Below are 20,232 nucleotides of genomic sequence, written 5' to 3'. Positions count from 1 at the left end.
CCCAGAAGTTTCTGCTGAAAATGTTATTAGCCATAGAGGGTTTGCGACTGATCAGTTTCTCTTCTAGTCCAGCCAGCCCAGGGGGAATGGAACAGTTGAGATTTTCAAAGGAGGTTGACCGAGGCTTCCTCCCTCGAACCATTCTGAAAGGGTAAAACAACTCGCCGGGGTTGTTCCCTATCTAATAATCCCCCATTTTGTTCATATAGGACAAGGAGCAATATTTTGACTTGTGGAGCGCCCTGTGGCCCTGGCGTGCGTGGGAGCATTTCCCGCATCTGGCGGGGAGGCCGGCCCACGGCCCCCAGGTCTGTCCAGGGCCACTCAGGCTGCTGTAACAAAAATACTATGGGCTGGCTGACTTAAATAACACACACACGTTCCTCACCATTCTGGAGCCGGGGAAGTCCAAGATGAAGGCTCTGGCAGATTGGGTGTCTGGTGAGGGCCCCTTGGGTGTCTGGTGAGGGTTCACAGACCTCTAGTTCCCCTTCACAGGCCCACCTCCTGTTAGCATCACATTAGGGGTTAAGATTCCAAGACGTGAATTTGGGGGGGCCACACAAGCATCCAGGCTATAGCAAGGCAGAAGCAGATTAGTCCCTGTGACCTAGGCCAAAGGAGATGCAGGGCCTCCAAATTAGCCCTGGGCCAAAGTAACATGGAGAGGGAAGAGCCTTCCTGGTGTGGTGGCGGCAAATAGAAACCATACGCTGAGGTCAGGAAGCTCTGGGAACGGCTGGCTGTTTGCCTGTGGGAATGGCCTCTGGCCGGGGACCACACTCCAGTACTGTTCAGTATCCGAAAGGAGACGCGATGTCCAGCGCCAAGAAGTGGATCCCTCAAGGGGCAGTTTGTCAGTCAAGCCTCGACGTCAGTTTGGGAAAGGAGAATTAGACACACATCGCTAGGAAAAGAGCAGAAACCTGAACATTACCCTCAGAAAACCCACTCTGTGTTTGCCCTGCTAGGCAGAGGACCTACATGAGGCCCGCGGCCCGGCCATCCCGTTAGACTCTTCTAGATGCCAGCCGTAAAGCACGATGACTTCTTTACGGCAAATAAGTGTCCAGGGAGGAGTTTCGGAAACAGAAACGTTGCTTTTTCTCTAAGAGATTATTTACTTCTACTCAGAAGCTGATACTAAAATAACCTCAGCTTTCTCAGTGAAGGCAAAAATCCCAAATCACAGGGGAGGAATTAATGAGAATTCGGGCGCATTCGCATATGCTCTGGGCTTCCTTCTTTACTGAGCGGCAACAGCGTAGGTGGAAACATCTAGGGCTGAGCCGGGTGAGGCTGTTGGTAGTAGAAAGTAGGTGACAGGGACGTGCACTTAGGATCCCTCTGTGCGCACACACTGAATGTCATTGCCACGTTCCAGGTCGCCTCTGAAATGAACACGCTGGTGGGAGCGACTGCGGCCAGCCCTGCGGGACCCGAACGCCTGTGTGCTAACTGCTTTCTCTCCCCACCTCAAGAAGTGTTCAGCCATGGCCATTCAGGAATTCACCTCCCACCTCTCCCCCTCGCAGGGGGTGGCTGGGGCGGCTCCTGGAGGACAGACAGGAAGGAGGGGAAGGGTGTTAGCAGGACCTGACCTCTCCCTGATGGATAGAGGCGGGGGGGAGGGTGTCCAATGTACTCCCAACCCTCCTTCCTCTTCAGTTCAAGCTCCAGACTAGAATTCTGCCCTGTGCACACACCTCATCTTCAGGGGCCCTCACTGTCTTTCCATATGGAAGGAGAAAGTCCTGGGGAGGGGGGATCCATTCCTCTTTTATGTGTGTCCCAGCATCTCAGCCCCAATGGCAGGAGAACCTGCAACTGACTCCTAAATATACCTTCCCTCCAGGCTCCGAGGGAGTGTGGTTAGACATCTCAACAGCCATCTCGTGGCAGAACATGCAGGCTGACTCCACACGGTGTCCAGGGGGCTCTCTCACTTTCCATTGCCTCAGTTTCCCTACATGTTCCTTCATTCAACAGAAATTTATCAAGCACCTTCTACGTGCCAGACATAGGAGGCACAGGTGCTACGGACTCGGCAGCAGCCCAGCCGGACAGGATGCTCTGCCCCATGGACTCCGCTGTCCTGTGGGGAGCGCAGAGAGAGACAGGAAAGGACACAAATGAGAGATTTAGTCTGGGCGGGCACACCTGAGGAAGGACGCTGGGAGCCTCCGTTGAGGAGGTGCCCTGGAGTTGAGACTTGGTTGGGAGGGGGAATGAACTCATCAGACAAAGTGGTGGGAGAGGGACGAGCAGGTGTGTGAGTGCCAAGGTGGCAGAAGCTGGGGACAAAGGCCAGGGAGGCTGCAGCGCGGGGTGGGGTGGGGGGAGGGGAAGCAGAGCTCAGACCATGTCAGACTGGGAGATCCGGCTGTTGAGTGTGGGCTTCATTCCAAGTACAGTGGAAAGCAACAGGAAGGGTTTTTTCAGAGGGCCAGCCCGACGGGACACGGTTCTATTTCGAGATGGTGCGGGCTCAGATGTGCGGTCCTGTCATTCCCCAGGGGGTCACAGTTTATCAGCCACCTCAGAAAGGGATGCTTTCTGAGCTGCTCAGGCTGGCTGCACTCCAAAGCCACAGCTGACTCGACTCTATAAATATTTCTGAGTCGTAAACGCAGTACTACTCTGGAGCCGTTCTGAACAAATCCATTCCAGGTATCATGGCCCGTCCCTTGGGCGTCAGACCCTGATCCAATTGTGCGAGGATCCTTTAAGGGCCACACACCACACCCATGTCCACCTGCTGACGTTTCCCTCTGTGCCTGCCCAGCAGCGGTCACAGAACCGCCTACAGGGGTTGTCAAGCTGCCTTCCGGCTACTTAAGAATCTTTGCTGCTGTATAGCGCTGACCTTGACAACTCATTCCACATTCATTTCAAGTACATAACAGGCTCTTTGCCTTGCAACGCTTCCCGGCAGCATGTGAAAGAGAAAACTGGTCTCTTCAAAGGCTTTAAAGTTTTCACTTTAAAAAGAAAATTTCATTCTGTAAGGCACTATCCATGTGTGTGACACTGTGTATAACATCTTGAAAATTGGGATTGCTTTGTGTGGCACTCAAAGAAATCTAGCTCTCGGGGGCGCCTGGGTGGCTCAGTGGGTTAAGCCTCTGCCTTTGGCTCAGGTCATGATCTCAGGGTCCTGGGATCAAGCCCCGCTTTGGGCTCTCTGCTCAGTAGGGAGCCTGCTTCCCCCTATCTCTCTGCCTGCCTCTCTGCCTACTTGTGATCTCTGTCTATCAAATAAATAAATAAAATCTCCAAAAAAGAAAAAAAAGAAATCAAGCTCTTATGCCACTTCCCTCCCTTTCCCCTTCATGACCTCTCTTCCCAGGTTCGATCATGGAATCCACTGCTGGATGCTTCTCGTTGCTTCCTAAATGTCCCCTCTGTGGGCTCCTCCAAGGATATTAGCTCCCCCCAGCCAGGTTAAACCTACCATTTCCTTTCCCCTCCACATATGAAAACAAGGTTGTTTTAAAAACAAAACAAACAGAAAACTTTTCTGGTGGAAAGGTCCAGGAGAAGGATTTTTACAGAGGAAATAGGTTGTCTCCAGAGGTCTTTCTAGGCCATCGTTCCAGACTGACTTAACTCACAACCATTCACTCACTTACTCAGCACATTTCTATATGCACCTTCTGTACTCTGAGCATCCTGCCAGTTGGATAAGCAGAACTGAGGAAGAAGTGGTCTCTGCCTGTGGAAAGCCTGCAGCCAATTTGGAGGAGAGTTTCAGACTGATGGCTCTGACTTGTCTCACTGACCAACTGTCTTAATCTGTTTCATTAGACACAGACAAATGCCCATGTCGTTGGTTACTAGAGGACCAGGCAAAAATACATGGATATTTTCATGAAAAATTATTGAAAGAAAAGACTCAAAATGCAGGTTTTGTCTGTAAATCAATGACTTGCCTCCGTTAGTTAAGTGTCCGGCTCCTGACTTTGGCCGAGGTTGTGATCTCCGGGTTGTGAGATCGAGCCCCACGTCGGGCTCCAAGCCCTTTGGAGGGTCTGCTTGGGATTCTCTCTCTCTCCCTCTCTCCCTCTGCCCTTCCCCCTGCTCGTGTGCACACGATCTCTCTCTCAAATAAATAAATCTCTTTCTCTTTCTCTCTTTCTCTTTCTCTCAAATAAATAAATCTTTAAAAAATAAAAATAAAAGTAAAATAAAATCAACGATTTGCCATCCAATCAGTATTCACGATTTATGCACTTAAAATACACCATTAAAAGACAATGACAATTCCAGGCTAAACCTTCAGATCCTCTACTGTCAACTCATATTCACACTCCTCAGTTTAATCTATGGAGAACTGGTCGATGAGCAAACCCTTCCCCCATGAACTCTCAGCCATTTACCCTCTGTGATGTGTGGAATTCACAACATGCAGAGAACAAGTCTGGGTATTGGGAGGATTTTTACTGAGTTCCTCCTGGCTAAAACATCGTCATGGATTGCATCCATTGTTCCAACTATGGACCCAGCTCCCAGGATTTTTTTCATGCTGCAAGTAAGAAAAAGCAAAATAAAACAAACAAAAAGGAATCACAGCCATTCACCATGAACCTGGGGAAAAGCTACCCGTCCTGATCCAGCTCCAGGGTCCTGCAGGTCCCCCACAGCCCTCACTCGCCTGTATCACCGCACATGGCCAGAGGGAGGCAGCAATTCCCAACTGGAAATTTGGTCCGCAGCAGGAAACCCTGCAGAAGCAGCAGTCTGGGCTTCCCATCCACCCATCTCTGAGCAAACCTCAGTGGGACATCCTCGCCAGAAGGTGAGAACATTGTGGATCCGGCACTGTGCTTGGGTTGGTGGTCCAACAGAGGGCAAAAGGGACACATCTCTTATCTTGGAAGAGTTTACGTTCCAGTGGGGAGACTAGCAGTAATGGACTAAATTCACACATCCTGCAAACTTCAGCTTCAGCTAGTCCCATCCATGAGAGAGATATGGTGCAATGGTGCATCTAACAGTGGAACTTACCAGACCTGGAGAAGTGGCACTTGAGCTGAGGTCTGAAACATGGGAAGAGCTTAATCAGAAGGTGGGAGGGGGGAGGGGAGTGAATAAAGCCCTTCCAGTGTGGGCATTGCTTTAAAAGTCAGATTGCTAGAGAAGGAGAATGATGTGGGGTGGGGGGGGGGGCACAGAGGCAGCAGGACAGAAGAGAAAGTGCTGGGGGTCAGGGCTGGAGGACAGCAGGGAACCAAGGCTGCTGAGGTGGTACAGATGTTCAATGTTAACTTAAGAGCAATGGAACACACCAAAAAGATTTGCATTTTTTAGAATACCTATCTGGTGAAGAATAGAGAATGGCTGAGAACGGGCCAGAGGATGCTTTGGGAGGCCAGTTGGGTGAGAAATGTCGGTAACTTGGTCTAAGGAGGCAGCAGTGGAATTGAGAAGATGTAGATGGCTTTGGGGAAATGCAAGAGGAAACCATCAACAGAATGACAAGGTCCTGGGGGTGTTCTTCAGGGTGCCCGGGCCTCTGGCTGCAGAAGCAGATAGATGGTCGGGTCATCCCCTGAGCCTCGCTGCACTGGAGTGGAGGTGAGTTTGGGTGGTGACGGTGGAGAGAGCGAGGCTGGTATGGGTATGCTTGCAGACCAAATCTCTGCATTTGCCTGTTCAATTTGAGGTACATCTGAGGACACTCAAAAGTCACCGTTTGAATATATAAATCTGGAGTTCAGAGGCTGAGAACAGGAAGAGCTCTGAGTTTGAGAGTCATCAGCAGATAAGTGGGAATTGGAGCTGAGTCTGCAGATGAGATCGTCCTTGAAGAGAGAGCACGGAGAGAGAAGACTGATCCTGGAGGAACTCCCTAATTTAATAGGTGGGCTGGAGAGGAGGGGTCTGCAAAGGAACTAGAGAAGGAATTCACCATGCCTCCCTGCCTTCCGGCACCCTGAGAGATGATAATTCAGACAGACCCTTCCAGAGACAAACACAACTTATGCTCCTAGAGCCTCTGGGTTACTGAGGAGATGCTGAACAATGAGTTGGATGAAGAGTCATGAGGTGAAAACAGCAAAATCATGCAACATGAAAAAGCACTCAGTTAGCCACCCCGGGGAAAGTGCATCCTTCAAAGTCTCTCCTGCAGTGGTCTGCTCCCTCCCAGGCACCCCAGCCCCAGGATGGCCAGACAAGAGGACCTATCTTCAGACAAGAGGATTCTCGGGGTTCATTCTAATACCTTCTTCTCTTCCTTCTGAATATGGCCTATTTTTCTTCTTGCATGCCACATGATATAGATTGCTCTGAATTGCGCTCCTCATTAGTTCTTTTGGCTTTGTAGCTTTGCAATTTCTTTTGACTTCCACTGCCCATCTAAATGCCTTATTTCCACTTTTGAAGCATTCCTTTAAACTTGATGTCATCTTGTTGGTTTCTATTGGGATGTCTGACATGTAGCTAGCTTGAAAGAGTGAATTTCCATATTCTCCTTACAGATTTGCATTTTCATATCAATTGGGGGAAAGACAGTTGACTCCTATGACATAGCTGGTGGGCAGAAAGGTATATTGAATGAAGCTACTGGCTTCTTTTCAATATGAGATCCCAGGGAGGAAAACTTAAGGAATTACCCAGAGGTCGGAAAATTCATCAATAGTTAATAGAGTTGATTCCCGCATTACTGCCCCCCCATTTCACCCCAGTCTCATGTAATTATGCCTAGAACAGAATATTCTGGAAGACAATCCAGAAGCAGCTTGAGCTGCAGTTCCAACGAACTGTTCCAGAGAGTTCCACTGTGTTTGTTTTGTTCATTAAGGATGGTCTTCGTGTCTCATGACTTAGCGCCTTTCATTTCCAAGGTGTTCATCCAGCATGACTCCTCCATTCTCAGGAAGCTGTGCTTCAGCTTTCTGCAGCAAAATCCTTCAGCCAAGATTCATGAACAAGTTCAATATATGGTAATGTTCTCACTCACACGTTTACAACACCAATGCTCAAGACACACACACCCCTCCAGAACCCGCAGTGAGCATTAATTCAAAATCTTGGTGTTCTCCTTCAAATACATCTTCCAGCCCTTTCTCTCTCTCTTCTTCTGGGACACCTATAATGAGACAAGGATTTCACTTCATGTCATGATATTCTTTTTTCCTCCTTTTTATCACCGATGTATAGTTAACAGCTGGTGTTATATAGTTTCAGGTACACACTATAGTGATTCCACACTTCTATACATTACTCAGTGTTCATCATACGTGTACTCTTTCTTAATCCCCTTCACCTATTTCACCACCACCCCCCACCTGCCCTCTGGAAACCACCAGTTTGTTCTCTGTATTTAAGAGTCCATTTTTTTGTTTGTCTCTTTTTTTCTTGTTTTGTTCATTTGTTTTGTTTCTTAAATCCCACATCTGAGTGAAATCATACGGTATTTGTTTTTCTCTGTCTGACTTATTTCACTTGGTATAATGCCCTCTAAGTCCACCCATGTTGTCACAAATGGCAAGATTTCATTCTTTTTTATGGCCGAGTAATATTCCATCATATATACATATCTATATACATCACATCTTGCATTCCTCTATAGATAGACACTTGGGCTTCCATATCTTGGCTATTGTAAATAATACTACAATAAATACAGGGGTGCGTGTCTCTTTTTGAGGTAGTGTTTTCTCTTCCTTGGGTGAATAAATACCCAGTGGTGGAATTATGGGATCCAACAGTAATTCCATTTTAATTTTTTGAGGAAACTCTATGTTGTTTTCCGCAGTGGCTATTTCCCAACTGACCTCTGAGTTGGTCATAATGACCACTGTCTTTTACATGGTACATATTTGAGACCAAATCCAGTCACGCTTCATGAGCTCTTTGTGCAGGATAGCTGGGCAGCAGGCCCATCTTGGCCAGCATGGTGACTCCTGTGCACAGGAGAACAGATCAGAGGCAGAGAGTCAGGTGTCACATGTCAGAAGTCATCGAAAAAACAGGATTTCATCTTCTTGCCTGCACAGCCACCACCATCTGTTGGGTTGAGGGACAGGGACCCTGCACACAGACAGGGAGGACAGCTCAGCTGGGCACAACATGAACCCAGATCTGGCCCCAAAGGGGATGTTCTAGAGCCATGCAGCAGCCTGGCCCTGGGAATACACTACTGTCTTCGAGGCAGTGGAGTTGGGGAAACAGTACATGGGGCTACTGCAGAACCGCGGCCTGGATTCTTCTGAATTGACTGTGCCCACTGATGTGACCCTAGGAACTGGGAAAGACCACGTTGGGCTCACAATGCTCTGACATGGCCCCGGGGATAGATGGCCTCGGGTTGCCCATCTCAGGTTCACTATGACACTGACATCTCCTGCAGTTCTCATCAACCTTCCTAGTCAACCTGGCCTCTTCAGGCCATTAGTGTTGTCCCAGGTGTGCCTGAAAACTCAAGTAGACCCTAACTTCTTCCATTAACAAAAATCCAGTCTCCTTCTGTTTGCTCATCATGCCCTCCAGTCAAGCCTTGGATCTGTAGCTTGCCCCCTGACCAAGTGCCAGTTGCTTTGCAAAGGGAGATAATGATCTCCCAGTCTCCGGCTGCAGGTGTCTTCAGGCTCTGCCTCGGCCTTCAAAGTCCATTTATCTGTCACCCTCTGTAAGTCTCTCCCATGTCTAACTACATCTTAGCCTATTCTTCCTGGAAGACCCAACTGGCTCATAATTGACCCACCAATGGAAGCTGAAGGATTTACGTACCAACTCTTCTCCTTCGTCAGTTAAGTGTTGCCCTAGAGTTTTTAAATCCCCCAAATTTCAGGATTGGGCTGCCTTGAACAACTGGCTGAGCAAGGTCTCATTGCACTGAGAAAATGACCTCAAATGCATGAGGTGAGAACTTGTCAGCACCAACGGGAACTATCCATGGCAGCTGTGGGAAACCCAGAGGTAGACCAAAGGGGTGGGGTTAAGCCCCAACCTCATCTTCTACGAAAAGCATCAAATTTGATCTTCTGAAACTTACATGCTTCTATTCCTGGGAGCACATGGCAGTCACGACGGCATATGGGGGTCCCACGGGCATTATGAGACGGATGCTTGGAACATCCATTTTTGTGTGTGTGGATTTTGGGGGGAAGCATCATTTCTATTTTTGGGGGAAGCATAATTTCTATTTTTTTCTCAAATGGATATTATAGATTGGAATGTAGACTTCACATGAATTTCTAAAGTACATTGTGAAACTTTAGAAGAATGTCGTGCTTAATGTGGGCTGTTCTGTGTAATGTCCTGGAACCCCTTCATCCAAGTGGAAAGGATTGACAGGTAGAGCTGTGGGTCATTGGAAGCCACCAAAGAATTTTTAAGTATGAAAGTGCAGCAAACAGATTTGTGGTTTAGAGGGCGAAGCCAGCCAGCAGCAGAGAGGTCAGGGTGTTGTGGGGATTCCTGAGGTCCTAGCGTGCACAGCACCGCAGAGAAGCAGATGGACAGAAGCAGTCATTTGGGGAAGAGGGGAGGTATCTGAAAACGAATTCTACGATTAATGCTGAATTAGCATTTCGAGATCTGCTCGGAACAGAGTGCCCTGAGAGAACTTATAAGAAGGAAACAAGAACTAGGTAAAGGCTAAGAAAGAAAATGTCCTCAGACATAGGGGGCAGCTTGTGAAAAATCCAGGAAGAGGGCACGAGCCTGGGGTGTGGGAGCAAGCGACAGTGCCTGAGCACGACGGGGGATGGTGATAGAGAAGGCGGCGTGGCCGGTGCGTGGTCGACCTCCCCGGAGCCAGCCCACATGCCCTCCCGGTTGCGGGGAGGGTTTCAGTCTGCAGCAAAACGAGGCTACGGGCAGGTTTTAAATAGAGCAGCTGCCAAATGATATTTGCCATTTTCTAAAAGATCAATTTGGCTGCGGGGTGGAGAATCAGATAGAGGAAGGGCAGGAACGGATGTGGGGAAATTGGTTAGAAGTGAGTTATTAGTCCAGGGAAGAGACGTTGGTGGTTTGGACTAGGAGAGCAGAAGTAAATCAGCAGAGATCTCTATCTATATCAGGGATCTCCAGAGAAACAGAACCTGTAAGATATATAGATATATGTGTGTGTAGATATATGCCTGTATATATTATATAGAGTATGTTGGGTTTTATATATATATGTATATTTAAATAAATTTAATTATTTCATATTTTAAATTAAATATATTAACATAACAACTTATATATTTATGTATTAAATATAACTATATTAAATTAAATATATATTTAAATGAATATATATTTCTTTATATATATATATATATATATATATATATAAAGAAAGAGAGAGAGAGAGAGAGATTTATGACAGCAATTGGCTCAACCAGTTATAGAGACTGAAAAGTCCCACCCTGTGCCATCTGTGGACTAGAGGCCCAGGAAAGCCAGCGGTATGATTTAGTCTGAGTCCAAATGCTTGTAAATGAGGGGAGCCGATCTGAAGGCAGGAGAAAATGAGGTGAGATGTTCAGCCCAACTGTGAGGCAGGAAAAAAAAAAAAAATTCCTGTTTTCTCTGCCTTTATTTCCATTCAGGCCAGCAATGGATTGGAGGAAGCCCTCCCCTGTTGGGGAAGGCAACCTGCTTTCTTAAGTGCACTGATTCAAGTGCTAATTCCAACTCCAGAAACAGTGTTTCATCGGAGCACCCTGTGGCCAGTTAAGGCAACTTAATTCTTCAAATCGACACACAGAATTAACTGGAGACATTCAAAAGGTAAAGTGAAGAGGACCCAGTAATAGAAAGGAATGAGAGGAGTGGACAGAGTAGGGTGAGAGAGAGAAAAGACTGACTCTTTTGTTTTGGGCTTGAGCAACTGGATGTTCAGGAGCATCCTTCTGGAGACGAAGCAGGTGGAGGATGATCAGGTTTGGAAAAAGAATGAGCTTCACTCTTCGCATGTTGCACGTGAAATACCCCTGGTACCATGTCCTAGTGAACGCATGTTGGGAAAGAAGCCTGGACAGGACAGTCAGAAAGGTAGGGAACAAACCAGTAGCACCTGCCTGGGGTCCCTGGGGACCCAGGAGAGTGCCCTTCAAGGAGAAGCAAGTGGTGAATATTGCCGTATGCTGCCAAGAACCAGACATCGGTGAAGACTGACAAATGTCCCTTAGCAAGAGATGTCACAGGGAGCTGTGCATGCAGAGGGAGGAGAGCCTCTAGGGACCGAGAGGCACGGGAGGCAGAAGTCAGAGGCTGACGGTATACACCTCCTTCTGAAAGATCGGCTCTGAAGCCGACCAGAGAACCAGGGCAGTGGACGTCTGGAGAGAGATGGGCTGGGGGCTGATTTTAGGGTTCTGACTGTGTGCTGCTGTTCACAGGTGCTAGAAGCTTAGCATGGTGAAATGCTGGTAGGAATGAGTTCCTGGAAAAGGGACAGCAGGGGATCATCTCTGAGAAAATGGGAGCACTGAGATGCGGACCACAATGGCAACCCCTCAGTGGAGAATCTCCCTCTCTGGGGCATCCCATTCCTCCCTGTGATCCCCGCTGCCTTCCTTCTCTCCTCCCATTGCACTTTTAAAGTCCTGTTTATTCTTCCCTGCCCAGGTGAAGTCAGCACCCCCTTTTTCCTCTTAACCAAACCAAGCCTCAGTGCTCCCCATCCTTTTGAAGGCCCACAGTCTCCGTAGCACTCACTGCTCACACCACATAATGACCCATGTCCTCTAGACATGCCAACTAGCTTGTCAACCAAGGTGACACCTCCTTTCTTTTCTCGTGCCTCCCTCAGCCCCAGCTCTGGCCTGACATGAGAGAGAAATGGGCTTTCACTGCAAAGATAGCTCTATCGGGAGTCAGGGCGAGGACAAAGACCTTACAGCAGCCCCGTGCTCACAAGACTCCAGCCCTTGCGTGAACGCTCAGAGACAGACAGACGTCCAGCTAATGAAGTTCACATTTCTCATGGGGATGGCAGGGCTGAGCTATGGGCAATGAAGAAAAGGTGCAAAATGAGAGTGCAGGATGGTGGATGTGGATGAGCCAGGGGTATTGCTAGTGTCCCCCATTCCTGTACATGTCCTCCACTCCTCATCAGATGCGTCCAACAGAGAGGAAATAATCTCAGAAGCAATTAGAAGGTGCAAAGAACTGATGAGATGCAAATGCCATGGAGTGGGCGTGCCCACCCTGAGCGGGCATTAATCAGTTGTTCAGTAAAAATAGCAGGGAAGGAGCTTGGCAGGTGGGAGAGGGACTGTTAGCCCAAGGCAGCCCAGAGCCCTGGGGTGGGGGGCAGCCCAGGCAATGGGGCTTGCAGGCATTTCACACCTTCAAATGACTTGTTTATCACATCTGTCTGCAGCATTCTAGGGGATGGTTAAGATAGTGAGCTCATTTTAAATGTTAATATATCTCAAGTGCTTAGAAGAGTGCCTGAAATATAGTAAGCCTAAGTGCTAAATATAATAAAACAATAACAACCATAATTACTACTATCTTTGACAAGCAGGAGATAACCACAGATAAGGTTGGCTTTGGGTCACTGCATTGTCTGGTTGCCCAGAGTTATGTACTAATAAGTCATATAAACTCTTGATTTTTGTTTCTTCATTGGAAAAATGAAGATATTGCTGCCTAACGTGCAGGGTTATTGGGGGGTAATAGAGGACACAATTGTAGAATTTAACCCAGACCAGCAGGACTTTACAGCAGAGGGGCAGTGGTCTCCCCAAGGCAAGGACACAACAGCTTTATTCCAGACATCTTCTGTGCAAGTCACTGTGACAGTGAATTTTTGTGACAATTTAGTTAGGACAAGGTGTCCAGATAGTTTGCCAAACATTATTCTGGATGTTTCTGTGAGGGTATTTTGAATGAGATTAACATTTAAGTCAGGAGACTTTGAGTAAAGCGGATTGCTTTCTGTAGCCTGGGTGGGCCTCACCCAATCAGTTGAAGGCCTGGTTAGAACAAAAGATTGTCCTCCCCTGAGCATGAAAGAATCCTGCAGTAAATGGTATTCAGACTTGAACTGCAACACTGGCTCCCTCTTGGGTCTCCAGCCTGCTGTCTTACTCTGTAGGTTTGGGACTTGCCATCCATATAATTACACAATCCAATTACTTTTATATATGTAGTACATATCCTCTTGGTTCTGTTTCTCTGGAGAACTCTTAGTAATCCAAACACAAGACTCCTTCTGATTATCAGAATGATGCAAAATGAGTCAACATACCCACCCAACACTGAAAAGCCAGCTAAAACATCTGGCCTGATGGCTAAGGAGAAGGAAATGAGATGACCACATGTCTAGAATCAGCAGCTGCTTGTCTGCCTGATGGGGCTTCTATTCTGATCATCACTGAGCCCACACTGACGATCACACTGCCATACCTTTAAGCAGTCAGACTCCAGGAGGGGAAGGTCTGGGGAGACACCTGGGAGGTCTAAGTCTCCAGAGAATGTGATTTTTCTAAAAGTACATTGAGTCCTCGTTATTTACCAGACATTGTGCTCGAAGCTGGAAATAATTACAACAACAATAATGAATTGAACCGAATCTAAAATACAACCTACTGTAACCCACACCATATGTTATCTACCAAGAAGACAGAAAAAAAATCCTTCATATTTCAGAGATGTCTCTTGGAATGAGTAAAACAGGATAATGATGGTAATAATAAGATTTCTAGAACTTACTCTAGGGAGGTACTGTTCTGAGCACTGTTTGTGTATCCATCCACTTAATGCAGCAAGTCTATGAGATTAAGTCTGTTATCATTCCATTTTACAGATGAGGACACTGTGACTCAGACAGGCCAAGTTAACTTAGCTCCTAAGTGGCAGAGCTGGGATCTGAGCCAGGCACACAGTTCCAGAGTCTGTTTTCAACAGCTCTGTAAGAACTAATGTGAGGAGATGGCTCATTTCAACTCTGTCCCCAGTCCAGGGTCCTGTTGAGCAGCCCACAGCCCATTCCAGAAAGTTCCGTGGTTATCAATCAATCAGGCTGTAAGTGACCACTTGTCAATGGACCATTAGCTTATTTGAGAAGTTCGAATAAAATGCATCTAGTTCATGACTGCATCATGAAGTCACTTCGTCAGGTGGCACATTTGGGGAGAGGCCAGAACTCAAAGAGCCCTATGTTGTTATCTGGATTTATTGAGAGGACATGGCATTACTTCATGTGCCCACAGTCCCTGCCCATGAATCCCTCAGGAAGCAATTATCACGCACCAACCAGGCCCAGGCCAGTTGCTAAGGACCGAAGATCCAGATGGAATGAAAGAGAGCACCTAGTCCCCCGCAGCCTCCGTGAGCACGGGGACACAAACTGAACCCCTAAAACCTCAGCAAAAGTGGAGGCAGAATATAAGGAAGTGGCCTGCGGGGTAATTTCTGAGATGGCTTCTTGTTCTCTGCCAGCTTTTCCCCTAGGTGTTCATGGCATCCTGGGGGCCGGCACCTCAGCAGAGAGATGACGCGGCCACTCCAGTTCCCATGGAAACTGAACTGGGACAGGAGGAACAAAAGGCTCTTCAAGGTCATCAGAGCAAAGGAGGGTAGAGAAAGAGACGGCAAATAATGGGGCTTTTCCTCCCTTTCTCGTGGCCACAAGCCGTGGCCTCCATCAGCCTGACTAACCCAGCCCCTGGGCGAGTTCTGGGGAGAGGAGCCCGCGCCCTCCCCACTCTCCGGGGAACAGGCGGTGCACCTGTCTCCTCTGCCCGCCACCCCCAGCCCCAACCCTGGACACGGGAGCTACATGTTGAGGGAATGAATGCATATCCCCATGTACCCTCCCCCTCACCCCCCTCTCCCCATCCTGGGAGCCACAAAGCTTCCCAGTGCGTCACCTCCATCATCCACTTTGGGAAAAGACCTCCTGGAGTCAAGGACTGCTGCTCTGAGCATCATCTGACTGACAGCCAAGTTGTAACAGAGACTGGGCTCAGGGACAGATGCAAGCCCTTCCGTCCCATGGCGGGCCCTCTCCTCAGCGCTGCTCCCCCTCCAGGCACAGCTCTCTGCTGCAGAACCTCTCCCTTTAGCTCTTCCTTACTTCACACCCACCCATGAACTTCTTCCTTCCCAGAGCCCAGGCCGCCCAAACCGGGAGTACCTGCCCCAAGTCTCAGGGAGGCTGGGAGTCCAGGGGCAGACTTCAGGTCAGACCGACCTGCACAAGGACAGGGCCTCCCGCAGTAGCTGGCAGAGACAAGTTCATGCAGTCTCCTCCTGGGCAATTAGGATCCACACTGTGCTGGGCTTCTTGGCCAGCCCGCAGGGGCACCCGGGGTCCTGTTCCCTCTGAGGTCTCACCCCAGGGCTCTGGGGGGGGGGCCCCAGCCCGAGCTCTGTCTTCTGCACCGCACTGTCAGTAGCTCGAGCATGTCCAAGCTCACCACCGGGGAGAGTCTGTCTGCAGAAAACAGGGGGGACTGGCTGTCCTCATTTGTTATTAGGGCCCATGCTGAAGAGAGCAAAGAAAAAAAAAAGTGCAGGTTATAAAACCGAAGTGGAAGCATCAGAATTGGGCTGATAATGATTATTTTTTACGCTGGCGTATATTTATCCCCGCATCACCAAAGGAGCTCTCTGTCCACCCCCAAGTAAAGCCGCAGGGCCCAGCGGTGATCACACAATCACACAACTTAGAGAGGCTCGCACAAACACAAACTGAAAGCCATTTGTAGGGGACTGGGGGGCAGGACTAGGATTGGTGAGGGGCACTAAGTGACCAGCCCTGTGCCTTTGGGGAAGACGACGAGCCCTCTGTTTCCACGGTTGTAAAGTGTGAGGGACCAAGATTCTCCAAGGATGCTTCTCGCTGTGAAGTCTGAGGTTTCTCCAGGAAGGAATCGCATTATGACTACATTCCTTCAGTCATCGGGAAGGTACACGATGTCTACCCAGAGACGCAGAGCCAGCTGCCCCAGTGGAGGCCTGCCCCTCCGGCCCCCCTGGACGTGCAGGCGAGCAAGGAGGAGCAGCAGAAACAGAGAAGCTGTAGGTCAGGTTCACTGAGCCAGGTCTCACCAGGGCTGGGCGTGTGCCCCCTCACACCGCTCCTGTAACGAACCACCCCGTACCCACCGTGACTGTGCCCCTTCCACACACAGGGACAGTGAGTCACCGTGGGGGTCAAGGGGGGAGCAGTGATGTGGATGCCAACAGTCTGGCTTCAGGATCCAAACTCATAAGAGAGACTGGGCCCAAGAAGCCCCTGAGACTTCCGGAGAAGGCTTGCCCAGCGATTAGCCTTGGTCCCAGCTGGAAACAGAGGGTGCCTGCCAACAGGGTAACTGCGGGATTTTAATGCCAGGCCTACTAGCCAAGGTGGGGCCCGTTTGAGGGGAAGCCACAGGGAGGGTGCTGTCTCTGGAACGGAAGATCCAAGGTGAGGGGAAGCCACTTGAACCCGGGCAGACAGCGGGATGGGGAAGTCCACCAGCCAGGACCCCAGCAAGCAAATAGGAGGATCTCATTCTACTCCCACCTCTGCCCCCCTGCAGCCTCCTCCCACTGACTAGACCTCACGGCTGCGGTGTGTGAGGTCCTGTCCTGGGGTGCTGAGCAGAAGAAGGGGCCAGGAGATCTGGGACAAACAGAAGACATACCTACTGCTAACAACCTTCCCCAGGGGTCAGCGCTACCCCCTGTATAGGACACCCCCTTAGAGTCGTCCATCAGGCAGTTTCCCCCAAAGCCCTCCTCCCAGGGGGAATCCAGGCCTGCAGCTGGCCCCCTGCACTAGCTTGGGGTGGAGGAGCAGGGGAGCGGCGGGGGGGGCCTCTCCTCTCAGGAGCTCTGGGGAAGCCTGAGCCACCCCGAGAGGCAGCGCAGGCAAGGTTAGGGGAGGCACAGGGCAAGGAGGGGCTGTTGAAATCATTTCCCTTTAGAAAGGACTCTAATGGTCCTCTTGGACCTGACCCCACGGCTCAAAACACCCCTCGAAGTCAGCGGTCACTGATCAATAGGGCAGCACGCCTGCCCCGGGTCCCGGGCCGCACCAGGAGAAGGGCCATGACGTCTCCCATGACGGAGCTCTCAGACTCGGGGACCGAGTTCCGCCTCAGGTGAGAACCTCACCTCTGTCCTGGCCAGAGTGGGTAAAGATGAGGCACCGCGGCTGAAGGCTCCCTCTGCCCAGGCTGCTGCCGCCCCTCGCCCGTCCTCCTCTCGGTCCTTGCAGGCCGGGTCCAGGGAAGCTCTCCCAGGCCTCGGGTGCCCCGTCCTCCAGGCTCCTGAGGACCTTCCCCACTGTGGGGGCCGCCTGGTCTCCGTGTTCTCCCTCCCACAAGAGTCCCTGGTGGTCCGGGCCTCGTTCCAACTTTGGGACCTCAGTCCTGACAACTTGTGCCTCAGTCCCCACAACCCCCAGAGGCTGCTCAGGCGCGAGCCTCCACACGCGGCTGAAAGAAGAGGCCATCGAAGCCCCCCCCGGGGCCGGACAATAGCAGCTTCCGGGGCAGAAGCTGAAACTCACAGAATTATCTACCTAGGGTGCAAAAGAACATAGAGGTCATCACCTCCTACCCTCCCCGTTTCCCATCAAATATGTCAATTCAGCCAATTTGCTGAACACTATGCTAAGTACTGGACATGTATCATTTCTTTCTTTTTTTTTTAAAAGATTTTGTTTATTTATTTGACGCAGAGAGAGAGACAGAGAGAGAGAGGGAACAGAAACAGGGGAAACTGGAGAGGGAGAAGCAGGCTCCCACCAAGCAGGGAGCCCGATGCGGGGCTCGATCCTAGGACCCTGGGATCATGCCCTGAGCCAAAGCAGAGGCTTGACCTACTGAGCCACCCAGGTGCCCTGAACATATAACATTTCTTAAAATGCTTCCCGCAGTCTTCCGAAGTTCTTTCCTGGTGTTGTCAGGGAATAACCAAACTCAGAGGGAGCTCACCCAGGTGCCGCATGTTAGGAGAAAGTGAGAGACCTAGTGTTCAGTGTCAGGACTGAGCTCAAATGTCATGTTCTTTCCATGAGGCTCCCTCCCCATCCCCCACCCCCACTCCTAGTTTGGGGGGAGGTACAGTCCCTACGCCCTGGGCTCCTGGAGCTCCCAAGCCATAAGTGATTCTCGGACTCACCGTCTGAAGAGTTGTCCCCAGGACAGCGGCTCCTTCCCACTGAGGGTGGTGCAGCCCCCTCATCCCTGAAAGCCCCACAGAAATCCCAGACCTGCCCACCAGGAGCTGCAGGGTAGCAGATGGGGAGCTAAGATTTTGAGCTGGTGCCTCCATCCAGCTTCTGACCGCTGAGAGCAAGAGTCTCCAGAGTTCGTTTTGATTCGTCCGGCTCTCCTTCTGGGGTCTTGTCAGGTTCCAGCCAGCCCAGGGCACCTGGCCCGGGGACCCCCTCCTGACGGGCTTCCGCTGCATCCAAACCCAGTGTGGAGGATTCATCTCCTGCCCTGAACCGTTGAGGTTCCCTACGGTTCCCTAAGAGGTCCTGCTACAACCCATCTTGATTCAAGAGGGACAACGAGTCAACGACCCAGGTAGCCCTTTCGAGCACGAGATGCATCAATGCTGCGAAGAGACAGCTGCTGTTTTCAATGACTGGGCCATTCCTCCCTCGAGTGGGCTGCATGGGTGGTCGTTCCAACGCGTACTCCGCTCACGAATCAACTTTTGTGTCAAAACACACTTTATTCTTCTACTCCCTATTTGAAAATCGCTATAACCACTCAGAAGGCCGGGTCCGGGCTGTGCTGAGCTTGAGGCAAGTGGTTGATCCCCGACGATTTGCAGGGCTGATGCTTCCATTTGCGAATTTATCCGGGTGTCCCTCCCTCCCCGCTCCCGACCCGCCCAGAGGATCCTCAAACATCTGGAGGCTGCATATGACATGATACCCATGTGCCATCCCTGGTCATTTGCCACAACGAACCTCAGAGCCTCTGGAAGGGAACCCAGGCCTCACAGGGTGCAGGGGCTACATTCTGGTTGAGCACCTGAGCTGGCGTTGGAGAGGGACCCTTCCAGGGCCAGGGAGAGCAAGCTGCTTGGGGTTCAGGTCCCAGTTGCAGCCTTCAGCACCCATCTCAGGCAGAAGCAGCCTTGGACAGGATGTCAGGGGACACCAGCACCTGCTGGGGCAACAGTGGCCGCATTCGGAGTGTTTCCAAGGGCGTCCCCCACAGCAGGTATGGGGGGCTTTGGCGCAGCCCTCAGCGGACCCTGGCCGACGTGCATTTGCGTCTGGCGGCTGTGGCATTGGCAGACCAAAGGTTCATCCACGGGGCACCTGGGTGGCTCAGTGGCTTAAAGCCTCTGCCTTCAGCTCGGGTCATGATCCCACGGTCCTGGGATCGAGCCCCGCGTCGGGCTCTCTGTTCAGCAGGGGAGCCTGTTTCCTCCACTCCCTCTCTCTGCCTGCCTCTCTGCCTCCTTGTGATCTCTGTCTGTCAAATAAATAAATAAACATTTATTTAAAAAAAAAAAAAAAGTTCATCCACCGTGAGCCACAGCAAAAGAGCAGAGAAACCAGAATCTGGAAGAAATCTGGAGAAACCAGATTTCCATTATACCAGCTACAGACCAGCCTCAGACCAGCCTGTAGCTGGTATAGGGGGAAAAAATCACGTGTTGATCCCAACCTGGAAACTCCCAAAACTATTAGGGAGAAAGGAGAAGGAACTGGGATTCTCAAAGGGGGGCGGGGTGGGGGTGGGGGGGATGTGAAGGGTGGAGCTAGGAGGGGCGGGGCCAGGAGGAAAGCCAGCAGCAAATAGGGTGAAAGTCAGGGGGGTCACTACAGTAGGGAGGGGAGACGGAGGAGTGAGGGTGACGCAAGCAGCGGCTTTCTCCCACCCATTTTGGCCCAAGGAAGTGAAGTTCTCCGTTGAAATGGCACTTGCTCTGGGGAAGATGAAAAGCTCGCTATCCGCAGTTCTCTCTCCTCCTGAATGGCTCCTTGGGAAAGTTCAGGGTCTTCTCCCCTTCCGATCCTTCATACAAACTATTCTTTCTGTCTCCTTCCTCCAACCAGTTTCCCTGACGGAATAGAAAGTATTTCAAGGACGACTTCACTAACCATTTCCCAGCCCGGGTGAATGCTCCTCTCAGGGCCACCATGCTTCTCAGTTCCAAAAGGTCACTCACACTGGAGTCTAAGTAAGGGGATCCCCGGTGGGTGCAGTTACCAAGGGATGGTCCCTCAATGCAGCTTTCAACGCCTTTCTTCTTGATAATGAGACTGGATTCTGTGAACAAGTCTCTTTCGCCACCTGGCATGAGGTTAAGCTT

Source organism: Martes martes, assembly GCF_963455335.1.
Source record: "Martes martes genome assembly, chromosome: 10".
NCBI lineage: Eukaryota > Metazoa > Chordata > Mammalia > Carnivora > Mustelidae > Martes > Martes martes.
Note: the sequence above shows the minus strand (reverse complement) of the source record.